This window comes from Mandrillus leucophaeus, unplaced genomic scaffold (genome assembly GCF_000951045.1).
Source record: "Mandrillus leucophaeus isolate KB7577 unplaced genomic scaffold, Mleu.le_1.0 Scaffold797, whole genome shotgun sequence".
NCBI classification, from domain to species: Eukaryota; Metazoa; Chordata; class Mammalia; order Primates; family Cercopithecidae; genus Mandrillus; species Mandrillus leucophaeus.
In genome coordinates this window covers 1,436,062-1,448,997 of record NW_012108663.1, presented here as the reverse complement: position 1 = coordinate 1,448,997, position 12,936 = coordinate 1,436,062, and positions in this window count along the sequence as shown.

Sequence of the window (12,936 nt, the reverse complement as noted above, 5' to 3'; positions counted from 1 at the left end):
ATTAAAAGAACGTGAGCGATAATTGGTTCACTTTGCTTATTTTACCAATGAAAAACTGAGGCTCAGAGAGGGAAAGTCATTTAGCCAACGTTGTTGGAAGGAACCAGACTAAAACTTAGTTTTTTCATTTCTGGTTTGCTGCTCTTTCTACTACGTGAGAGTACAGTAGCTAAAAGGATGATAACCTAATGCAGGTTAAACAAACAAACAAACAAAACACAAATTCACAATTCTTTTTTTTTTTGAGATGGAGTCTTGCTCTGTCGCCCAGGCTGGCGTGCAGTGGCGTGATCTCATCGCAACCTCTGCCTCCCGGGTTCAAGTTCTTCTCCTGCCTCAGCCTCCCCAGTTGCTGGGATTACAGGCGTGAGCCACCACGCCCAGCCCACAACTTTTTTTTTTTCATCAGGGGATATGTGCATATTTAACAGTGAAAAAGGAAGGAGCTCATGAGAAAAAGTGATATGCTCTAAGGAAAAGAGTTTGTTGAAGGAGCAACACCCTAAAGAAGGTGAAAAGGGCTGGAATTCGGAATATAGTTGGTAGATTTAGCTTTAGAGAAAGGAGAGAAACCTCTTGTGAGGTGGAAGAGAAGAATAAGTGGCTAGAGGCATGGATGATGAAGTGTTCACACATTCAATAAGTTATTGAACATTCTACTACTACACTAGATAGGATTCAAAAATGGCTAAGACGCTGGTCTCTGCTATCAGTACTAGCTGTCAATAGGATGCAGCTTTGATAGTTCCAACTACATGGCATGGTGAGAAGGAAGGAGTAATCAAGCCAAAGAAAGAATGGGAAATTCATGGGCAATAATGGTAGCCATGGCCCTGGGTAATATGTTGAATGGTTGGAGCAGGCAGGAGTGGAAGAAAGATTGAAAATTGAGATCAGGAACTCAGCTAATGTAGTCCAGGCAGACATCCAGAATCCAAGGAGAAATACAATCCAGGGTAGTGGGGCTGGTGCTATAGCTTCAGAACCAAGAGTGGGAATGTGTTCCCTTCCAGCCATCATCCAGAAGCCAACCTGCTCTCATCCAAACTTCTCGAAAAAGCTTGTCTACATTCATGTTCACTTATCAACCAAATGCAGTCTGGCTTCATGCCCATGTCATGAATATTCTCAGAGAGTGGCTGCTCTCACTAAAATTGCTAAGTCCTTACCTTACTCTACTGCACTGATGCTGTTGTTAACTCCTATTCCTCCTGGAAACATTTTTCTTTCTTGTCTTCCATGACAGCTAACTCTCTTGATTGTCAAAATAGTCTATTTCTTCTGAAAGAACCCCTCTTCTTCCACCTGCCCCTTGAAACTGAGTGTTTTCTCTGCCTTCTGCTCTTTTCAATCTACAAATTCTCCCTAGATATCAAAATTCACTCTCATAATTTCAACTACCATTCAAACTATTCAAACTATTGTTGTTTTTTTTTTTCCCCAGCATGCATTTTCATTTTCTTTCTAGTTCCTTTGGAGAATTCCTCCCTTACTAGACTAACCTAGACTTAGCCATGTTACCTCCTTTCCTTGATCACAGTGATTAAGTAATGAATACTTAAGCCAAGTTGGGCCAATCAAAGGCCTTTCTAGGTTTTTTCTGCTAGACCTAAGAAGCCAGACTGTCTTCCTTTTGTATTATGACTTGTAAAGATGCAAGCCTGGGGTGGTCAGTGGCCAACTTTTTCATCACAATAGCAGAAGAGAATAAGTGTATCACAAGAAGAGAAGCTGGCACTGAGGGAAGCTTCATGAGGTTTGAGCCTGAGTCCAGCTGTGCCTGAAGGCAGTGAACTCCATCCTCAGATGCATCAGCCAGTAAATCAGCTTGAGGAGTTCTGATAACTCCGGAATCTCCAGTTTATGACTCTGACATATGATTTCTAGAATGATACAGAAGTAATTGCTGGACAGTCACTTGAATGTCCCATTACTTTTTAAATTCATCACGTCTCAACTAGACTGGGCAGGTCCCCCAAACCCTGCTCCTCCTATGTTCGTTATTTTGGAGAACCACTACTATACCTAGTTACCCAAGTCAGTAATCTGAGAATTGATCTTAACTCCCCCTTCAGTTTCTTATATCCATTCAGTCACCAATCCTGCTAGTTTTACCCAATAAACATTTCTCAATTCCATATCTTACTCCCTGTCCCCACTGCCACGGTTTGGTTCAGGTTCTTATCTTCTCTTTTTTGGCCTGTAGAAACAACTAGCTAAGTAATCTGCTTCCATGTTGCCCTGCTCAAATCCATTTCTCACACTGTTGTCAGAGTGACATACTTTAAGTGTATATTTGACCCTATCTCTCTTCAGTTTAAATTGCCCTACTGTCTTCGTGTCCAGAGTTGGTTCCTTCCAGTGGGTTTGTGGTCTCGCTGACTTCAAGAATGAAGCTGCAGACGTTCTCGCTGAGTATTACAGCTCTTAAAGGTGGCACGGACCCAAACAGTGAGCAGCAGCAAGATTTACTGTGAAGAGCAAAAGAACAAAGTTTCCACAGCATGGAAGGGGACCTGAACAGGTTGCCACTGCTGGCTGGGGTGGCCAGCTTTTATTCCCTTATTTGTCCCTGCCCATGTCTTGCTGATTGGCCCATTTTACAGAGTGCTGATTGGTCCATTTTACAGAGTGCTGATTGGCCCATTTTACAGTGTGCTGATTGGTCCATTTTACAAACCTCTAGCTAGCTACAGAGTGCTGATTGGTGCATTTTTACAGAGCACTGATTAGTGCATTTTACAAACCTCTAGCTAGCTACAGAGTGCCGATTGGTGCGTTTTTACAGAGCACTGATTGGTGCATTTTACAAACCTCTTGTAAGACAGAAAAGTTCTCCAAGTCCCCACTCAACCCAGGAAGTCCAGCTGGCTTCACCTCTCACCTTCACATCTTCTTTGGGACAAAACTGAAGCCTCTTATGCCATTGATTGCAAGACCTTCTGTCATCTGGCCCTAGCTTTCCTCTCTTCCAGCCTTGAATTCTGTACTCCCGCAACAACGAACTACTTGTTCCCAAGCGCTTGCTGTGCTACTTCTCACCTCCCTGCTGTCCCTCTGAAGTGCCCTCCACACCCCACTTTTCCTGTAAAAGTCATCCGGGCCTCACCTCATCCAGCAGTCCAATTGCTCTCCTCCCTTTTCACCTCCTCTGCTATTTCACCTGGCTTAGGTATTCTCTTCTGTGCCATCATAATACCATTCATTCATTCATTTAACAAATATTTACTGAGTGCTTATCAATAGTGAACAAGACAGAGTCCCCACTTTCACGGAGCTGACATTTTCTTGCATTCTCTTGTGGTTAAGTTCACATCTGTCATTGTACTTAACTACAGTATGTTAAATTATACTCACCTGTTAACTTGTCCATATCTCCTACTAGATCATGAGATATAAAAGGACAGGAATCATGTCTAATTTACCTCTTTGTCCTCAAAATCTGGCCCAAAACTTGGTACATAGTAGGCACAGTATTTGTTCAGTTAATTAGACTCAGAAGTGTCATTCTAGAAGACTAGCATAGTATTCTGTTTTGTTTTGCTACAATGGAATACCTGACGCTGGGTAATTTATAAAGAAAAGAGGTTTATTTAGCTCGCAGTTCTGCAGGCTGTACAAGCATGACACCAGCATCTGCTCAGCTTCTGGTGAGACCTCAGGAATCTTACTCATAGAGGAAGGTGTGTCACATGGTGAGAGATGGAGCAAAAGAAAAGGAGAGAGGAACTAGGATCTTTTTTTTTTTTTTCTGTTTTTTTGAGATGGAGTCTCACTCTGCCACCTAGGCTGGAGTGCAGTGGTGCCATCTCAGCTCACTGCAACCTCCACCTCCTGGGTTCAAGTGATTCTACCACCTCAGCCTCCCCAGAAGCTGGGACTACAGGCACGTGCCACCATGCCTGGCTAATTTTTGTATTTTTAGTAGAGACGGGGTTTTGCCATGTTGACCAGGCTGGTCTTGAACTTCTGACCTCAGGTGATCCACTCCCACCCTCTCCTCAGCCTCCGAAAGTGCTGGGATTATAGGCATGAGCCACCACGCCCAGCCTTCTTCTTTTTTTTTTTTTTTTTTTTTTTTTTTTTTTTTTTTTTTTAGACAGAGTCTCACTTGCTGTGTTGCCCAGACTGAGCGCAGAGGTGCAATAATGGCTCACAGCAGCCTTAACTTCCCAGGCTCAAGCAATCCTCCCACCTCAGCCTCCCAAGTAGCTGGGACTGCAGGCATATGCCTCCATGCCTGGCTAATTAAAAAAAAAAAATGTTGTTGAGATGGGGGTTCCACTACGTAGCCCAGGCTGGTCTGGAACTACTGGATGTAAGTGATCCTCCTGCCTCCAGCTCCCAAAGCGTTGGGATTACAGGCATAGGCTATTGTGCCTGGTTGCCAGGCTTTTTTTTTTTTTTTTTTTTTTTTAACAGCCAGGTCTCATGTGAACTAATAGAACAAGAACTCACTCATTATCGAGAGGAAGACACCAAGCCATTCATAAGGGATCTGCCCCCATGACCCAAAAACCTCCCGCCAGGCCCCACCTCCAAAGTTTGGGGTCACATTTCAACATGAGATTTGGAGGGGACAAACATCCAAATTATATCAACTGGGTAGAAGGGATAGTGGAAGTTTGATCTCTGGGGAATAGGGGAAGATAGACAGGTAACGAGATACATTTAACTACAATGTGGAAAACACTTTAAAGAGGTATGGCCAAAGGCTGTGAGAGCCCAAGGATGGAGCATTTTTATCTAATGTGTTGAGGTGAAGATGATAGGCCATGAAGCCATTCACTCTGTATGTTGGCACTCTTCTCTGGGAAAGGGGAAGCCTGCTCCTCTGCTGACAAGGGAGAAACCATGTTCTAGATATTTAGTATATGCTTTCACTGAGTCCTTCGTATGAGCCCTGCAAGATATATATTATTAGCACCATTTTACAAATGAGGAAGCAGAGACTCAGAGGTGAAATGACTCACCCAAGGCCACACAGCTGGTAAGTGGCAGGGCTGGAACTTGAACTCAATCCGGTTCTAGAGAATGCATTCAATTAGAATTAGATGAATATAGGCTGCATGTAACAGAAGAATCCAAAATAAGCGTGGCTTAAATAAAATAGAGGCTTATTTCTCTCTCATATAAAAAAGTCTAAAGGTGGGAGGTCCAGTGCTGGTATGGTGGTTTTCTGGTCATTTGGGACCTAAGAAGCTCCAAATTCCTGGTGCCACCATCCTCATTATTAGTTTCCTTCCTGATGGTCCAAGATGGCTGTGAGAGGCCAATTCATTATACCTACCTGCCAGGCAGCAGTTAGAAGTAGGGGAGGACAAAAGGGATGTTATTTTCTGGCCAACTTAGCTCCCCTTAAGCTACTTCTTAGAAGTTAAACACAGCACTTCTACTTACATGTCATTGCTAGGGAGCTTAGTCCCATGGACATGTCTAGCTGTGGGGGAGGGAGGGAAGGGAGCTGAGAAATGTACTATTTTAGCTCCATGCATTGCTATCCCAAATAAACTTGGAGTATTGCTATTAAAGAAGGGAGACTTGATATTGAGTACAGCAAGCACTCTGTCATAATTCTTTGTTTGAATAAATTTAAGGATAATTTACATACAGTGAGTACTCATGTTTAAATGTACAGGCTAATGAGTTTTGATAACTGTTAAAAGTCATGTAAGATGTTGAATATTTTCACCACCATATTCATGATATTGAATATTTTTGTTTCTAAAAAGTCTTTTGTGTCCCTTTGTAATCACTCTCTTCTAATCCCTGGCCTCAGGTACTTAGTTATCTACTTTCTGTCACTTTAGATCAGTTCTTCCTGTTTTAGAATTTCATGTGGTCTTTTGTGTCTGATTTATTTCACTCTGCATGTTCTTGCGGCCAATCCTTGTGTGTATCACTAGTCTGTTCCTTTTAATTGCCAAGTAGCATCTCATTATATGAATCATTCTCCTGTTAATGGATGTTTCATCTGTGTTCTAAAATTCATCCCACATTCTCACCAAAGTCACGCTTCCCATGAGCTGTTCCCTGCAGTGACTAAGTGGGATAGGCATACTGACAGGCCCATTCCTGGGATAACGGGGCTACTCTGATGGGTGATTTCGGTTTTAAGGACTCTTCAATAGCCTTGCTGCACTTTTGTTTCAGAACCGCACTGCAATCTGAGATGTTTCCATTCAACTTTTCTTCTTCCCTCTCTTCTTCACTAGGAATCAGACCTACATGATGGTCTAATGGCTCTCCCAATCTCCCTTAGCTCCCCACTCATCTTCTCTCACAAGATTTTCCTTAATACATTTCTAGCATATTAAAGCCAATCTTGACATCTACTTTTCAGAGGACACAGACTAACACAGATTATTTCCAGTGTTGTTACAGAAGTGAGCACGGATCTGCCCACGTGGGGCAGCAAAGCCAAACATTGAGGTTTGCACCAAGAGAAAGTGAGGCATTTATTACAGGGAGCCAAGCAAGGGGAATTGGGCAGCTCATGCTTAAGACTCAAACTCCCAGTGGCTTGCATGTAAGGGTTTTTAAAGGTGGGAAGGCAGAGGTTACAGGAAAAGTCATAAATCAATACATGGAGACTATACATTGGTTTGGCCTAAAAAGGTGGGACATGTAAAAGTGAGGGAGCCCATAGATTATAGGTAGATTCAAAGATTTTCTTCTTCTTTTTTTTTTTTTTAAATTGAGACAGAGTCTTGCTCTGTCACCCAGGCTGGAGTGCAATGGCGTGATCTTGGCTCACTGCAACCACCACTTCCCAGGATCAAGCAATTCTCTTGCCTCAGCCTCCTGAGTAGCTGGGACTACAGGCGTGTGCCACCATGCCTAGCTAATTTTTGTATTTTTAGTAGAGACGGGGTTTCACCATGTCATCCAGGCTGGTCTTGAACTCCTGGCCTCGGCCTCCTGAAGTGCTGGGATTACAGGCAGGAGTCACTGCGCCCAGCCCAAAGATTTTCTGATTTATGATTGGTCAAGCTTTTCTTAGCAGAAAAGATAACATTTTCCATTTGTTGGGGGTTCAGGTTTCTGAAAAACAACTCAGGGACATATGTTAAGATGTTATCGTTAGTTTCTATAGGGAACCAAACATTTTGTGGCTCTAACTTCCTTGGCTATTGTTTTAAGCTATTATTACCTTCTTGTTTATCAGGTTGCTTATTTATTTTTCAAGGCTAGCCAGGTGCCTGGAATTTCACTTGAAGGAGCACAAGGTTTTACTTTATTTTCATTCTTGGGGAACCCAGTAGGCCCACAAGAGGGGTCCCTGCTCTGTCTCTGTTTGACTATCATGAATAATGCAGCTATGAAAATTCTTGTTCAAGACTTTTTGTGGGCTGTGCTTTCATTTCTCTTGGGTAGATACCTAGGAAGGGAACTGCTGAGTCACATGGTAAGTGTATATTTAACTTCTTAAAAATTTGCCAAATAGTCTTCCCAAGTAGTTATACCCATTTACACTCCTACCAGGAGTGTTTGAGAGATCCATTGCTCTACGTCCTCACCAATACTTGATATTTATAATTTTATAAACTTAGGCTGGGTATGGTGGCTCATGCCTATAGTCCTAGCCTTTGGGAGGCTGAGGCAGGAGGATCACTTGAGCCCAGGAGTTCCAGGCTGGCCCGGCAACATAGTGAAGAATAAGCTTGTGTATGAATGACTGTTAAGTAAATGGAGATATAAGTGAACAAGCATATAATTACTCTCAAAGTAAAAATAAATGAAATTATGTATTCAGATTTTTTTTTGACAAGGTCTTGCTCTGTCACCCAGGCTGGAGTTTAGTGGCACGATCTTGGCTCACTTCAGCCTTGACCTCCCAGGCTGCAGCCATCCTCCCACCTCAGTTTCCCAAGTAGCTGGGACAACTGTCATGCACCACTATGCCCGGCTATTTAAAAAAAAATTTTTTTTTTTTTTTTGTAGAGACAAAGTCTTACTTACCTTGCTCAGACTGGTCTTGAACTTCTGAACTCAAGCAATCCTCTTGCTTCAGCCTCCCAAAGTGCTGGGATTACAGGTGTGAGCCACTGCACCCGGCCAGCTTGTTCTTAGTAAACATTTGTCAAATTGGGTTAAAATGCAGCTGCCTTAGAAAACAGTTTGGTAGTTCCTCAAAAACTTAAACATAGAATTACCATGTAACCCAGCAATTCCACTCCTAGGTAGGACCAAAAGAATTGAAAACAGGTACTCAAACAAATACTCATACACAAATGTTCAAAGCTACTCAAAAGTACTGGTTCACACTACTCAAAAGCGGGGAACAACTCAAATGCCCATCAACAGATGAATGAATAAACAAATTGTGCTATATACATGCAAATGGAATGCTACTTAGCCATAAAAAGGAATAAAGTACTGATACATGCTACCATGTGGATGAACCTCAAAACATTATGTGTAGTGAAAGAAGCCAGAAACAAAAGGTAATATATTGTAATATTCCATTTATATGAAATATCGAGAATAGGCAATTCTAAAGCTGTCTAAGAAGTGAAGAGCTAGTAATGTTTTATAGGAAATAGGTCCCTAATAGGACCAGAATATGGAGACCTGCCCTGCTCTGCCTTGTCCTATTTTTTTGAAGCTTCCATCTGGATCCATGCAGAAATGCTGGAAAAATAAGCAACAAGTGGCCTGCAGATGAGGTGATAGCAAAACAACAACAACAAAATCCACAGTGTTTGATCTGTATTTGTTAATTTAGTATATTTAGGGAAGGTAGTTGGGGATTAAATGGAACTAATAATTATTCAGCGTCAACTATGTGTCAGGCACTGGGCTAAACATTATACATTTATAATATCTTTAATTTATACAACATTTATAAACAGAAGCTCAACTAGCTTAAGAAAAAAAAAAAAAAAGTACTCATTTAACCGGGAAGTCCGAAGGGCTGGGTTAGCTTCAGGCACAACTGGATCCATGTGCTCAAACAATGTCACTGAGATTTGTATGTTGGCCAGGTATAGTGGCTCATGCCTGTAATCCCAGTATTTTGGAAGGCCAAGGCAGGTGGACCACTTGAGCCCAGGAGTTCAAGACCAGCCTAGGCAACATGGTGAAACCCCATCGCTACAAAAAGTAAAAAAATTAGCTGGGCATAGTGGTATGTGCCTGTAGTCACAGCTACTTGGGAGGCTGAGGCAGGAGGATCACTTGAGCCTGGGAGGTCCAGGCTGCAGTGAGCTGTGATTGCACCACTGCACTCCAACCTGGATGACACAGAAAGACCCTGTCTTTAAAAAAAAAAAAAAAAAGACTTGTGTGTCTGTGTGTCTTCTCCTCTTCTGTCAGCTTTGGGGGTTCATTCTCAGACTCTCTTCATGGTGTTGCAAATATAGCCCCCAGCTACTCACAATATACATGGTCCTTAGAACTCTAATTATACTATCTGAAGCACAGGACTTTCTCTCTCACAGCAACAATCCTCTTCAAAGGTCTCTGATGAATCCTGCCTGGGAAATGTGTACTTCCTTGGCTCACTACATCCAAGGGAACTGGAGCAATTAGATTGCTCATTTTGGGTTGAGTGCCCCTCTCTGTGGTGGTGGAGATGAACTCCTACCGATTGATCACTGGTAGGAATCACACAGCGGAGGAGGGGCAGGTCCTAAAAGGAAGAGATGTGAAGCATAATTTCATTGTCAAGTGGGCATTATCATCCCCATTTCACAGAGAAAGAAACTGAGGTAAAATGCCTTGCTCTACATTACAGACCTAGAATATTAGAGATCTGTGGGTTGGAAGAAGCGGCATGAAAAGCAGACAAAGGTTTGGATTGCGGATCAGACAGACTGGGTTTCACCTGGCCTTGACCATTGACTATATACATATGCAATTATGGGAGAGTCAGTCCCACTTAGTCTCATATTCCCCATATGTGAAATGGGAATAATGTCCCTAATTCTGAATTCATTATGAGGATTAAGCGAAATATGTATGTGAAAGCATTTTGTAATAAAGTACTATGTAAATTCAGGATGTATTATTTTCTCTAGTATATTTGACAATGGGAACAGATATTTTACTTTATGTGAATTATCAGTTTCATTTTCTAAATTCACATACAGTTAAAATGACTTTTTCTTTTTTTGAGACAGAATCTCACTCTGTCATCCAGGCTCACTGCAACCTTCGCCTCCTAGGTTCAAGTGATTTTCCTGTCTTACCACCATCCCGAGTAGCTGGGATTACTTTTTTTTTTTTTAATTTTTAGTAGAGACAGGGTTTCATCATGTTGGCGAGGCTGGTCTCAAACTCCTGTTCTCAAGTGATCTGCCTGCCTCGGCCTCCCAAAGTGCTGAGATTACAGGCATGAGCCACCATGTCAGGCCTAAAATTGACTTTTGACAGGGCGTACAGTTCTATGAGTTTTAACAAAGAAATAAGTTTGTTTAATCGGGATACAAAACACTTCCATTCACGAAAAAATATCTCTGTAGTGCTATCCATTTATAGTCACATCTTCTCCCTACCCACTAAACACTGGCAACCGCCGGTTCTGAACCACTATGGTTTGTCTTTTAGGGAATCGTATACAAAGGGAATTACGTATTATGTAACCTTTTGAGACTAACTTCTACCACTTAGTATTTAAGATTCATCTATGTTGTTGGATGTGGCTAGAGGCCATTGTCCTAAGTGAATTAATGCAGAAACAGAAAAGCAAATACGGCATGTTTTCACTTATAAGTGGGAACTAAATATCGCATACATATCGACATAAAGATGGCAACAAAAGACCCTGGGGACTACTATACAGCGGAGGTAGGGAGTGGGGAAAGGATTGAAAAAAGAACTATTGTGTACTATGTTCACTATTTGGCTGATAGGTTCAATTGAAGCCCAAACTTCAGCATCACGCAATATATCTATGTAACAAACCTGCACGTGTACCTCCAATTCTAAAATTTTTAAAGAAAGATTCATCCATGTTTTTGTGTGAATGTATAGCTCATTCCTTTTTATTGGTGGTTACCATCTCATTGTATGGATCTACCATGTTTGTTTAACCACTCAGCAGTTGAAGGACATTTGTGTTGTTTCCTGTTCTGTGCTATTACAAATAGAATTGCTATGAATATTCCTGTTGAGTCTTGTGTGAATATATTTTCCCTAGGGTAATTACCTAGGAGTGAGATTGCTGAGTCACATTGTAAATGTGCAGTTTACTTTCTAAGAAACTGCCAAACTGTTTTCCAAAATGGCCATGAAATTTTGTGTTCTGACCAGCAATGTGGGAGAATTCTAGCTGCTTTGCATCCTCAGCAGCACTCTGTATTGTCAGTATTTTAAAATTTCAGCTATTCTAATTAAGTGTGTAGTGGCATCTCATTGTTACCTTGATTTACATTTCACTAATGGCTAGTGATGTTTAACATCTTTTCATGTGCACATTTGCCATCCATATATCTTCTTCTGTGAAATATCTTTTCATGTCTAGCCCATTTCCTAATTGGATTGCTTGTACATTTTCTGTTCAGTTTTGACAGTTCTTTATATGTTCTGCACAAAGTCAATTGTCTGATGTGTAATTTACAAATATTATCTTCCAGCCTCTAGCTTGTCTTTTTACCTTTTCAACAATATCTCTTGCAGAGTAAAGATTTTTAGTTTTGATGAAATCCAGATCATCAATTTTTATCTATCATGCTTTTTGTGTAATGTCTAAGAACTACTTGCATAACCACAGGTCATGAATATTTTCTATACTTTTTCTGGTAAAAGTTGTATAGTTTTGTGTTTTATATTTAGATCAGTGGTTGTCAACCAGGTGCAATTTTGCCTGGGTCAGGAAGGATTTAGGTGTATGGTACACTTTGAATTAATTCTGTGTACGGTGTCAGTTTTAGGTTAAGTTTCATTCTTTTGCATGTGAAGGTCCAGTTGTTCCAATACATTTGTTGAAAGGACTGCCCTTTCTCTGTAGAATTTATCTTTATAACTTTATCAAAAATTAATTGGCCATATATGTTATGTTATCTACTTCTAGACTCAATTTGGTTCCATTGATTTATGTGTCTATACTTTTGCTAATACAACCTAATCTTCATGACTGTAACCCTGAAATTGGGAAGCGTGACCATGACGAGGTGTAATTTATCCCAAGAGTGCAAAGTTGGTTCAACATCCAAAAATCAATATAATACACCATTTTAATAGAATAAAAGTCAAAAAGCACATGATTGTCTAAACAGATACAGAAGGAGGATTTTAAAATATCCAACATTCCTTCACCCAACAAATGAAAGGCATGTCCTCAACCGGATAAAGGGCATCTACAAAAAATCAACAACCAACATCTTACTAAATGACAGAAGATCGAATACTTTCCCCCTGTGATCAGGAACCAGACAAAGACGTCTGCCATTGCCATTTGTATTCAATGTTGTGCTGAAGGTCCTATCCAGGACAATTGGGCAAGAAAAAGAAAAAAATAGGGATCCAAATTGGAAAGGAAGTAAACAATAACAATCAACAAAAATCTATTGTATTAATAAAAATCTGTCCCTGCTGAGAAACGAGTTCAGATTGATAGTGGTCTTTAGTTCCTTTATATCTTTGATGATATTCCACTGACTAGTGTTATCTTTCACTGAGAAGAGTGTTGATGGCTCCAACTATAATTATAGTGCCTTCTATTTTTCACTTCAGATCTGTGCATTATTGTTTCATGTTTTTTGAAACCAAGATTTTAGGTGCATATACATTTAAGATTGTTATGACTTCTTGGTGAATGGATCCTTTTTTCATTATGAAATGTCTCTCTTTTTTCTTTGTAACGTTCTGTGCTCTGAAGTGTACCTTGTCTAATATTAATATAACTACTCCAGCTTTATTTATTTATTTATTTATTTATTTATTTATTTTTTTTTTTGAGACAGAGTCTGGCTCTGTCGCCCAGGCTGGAGG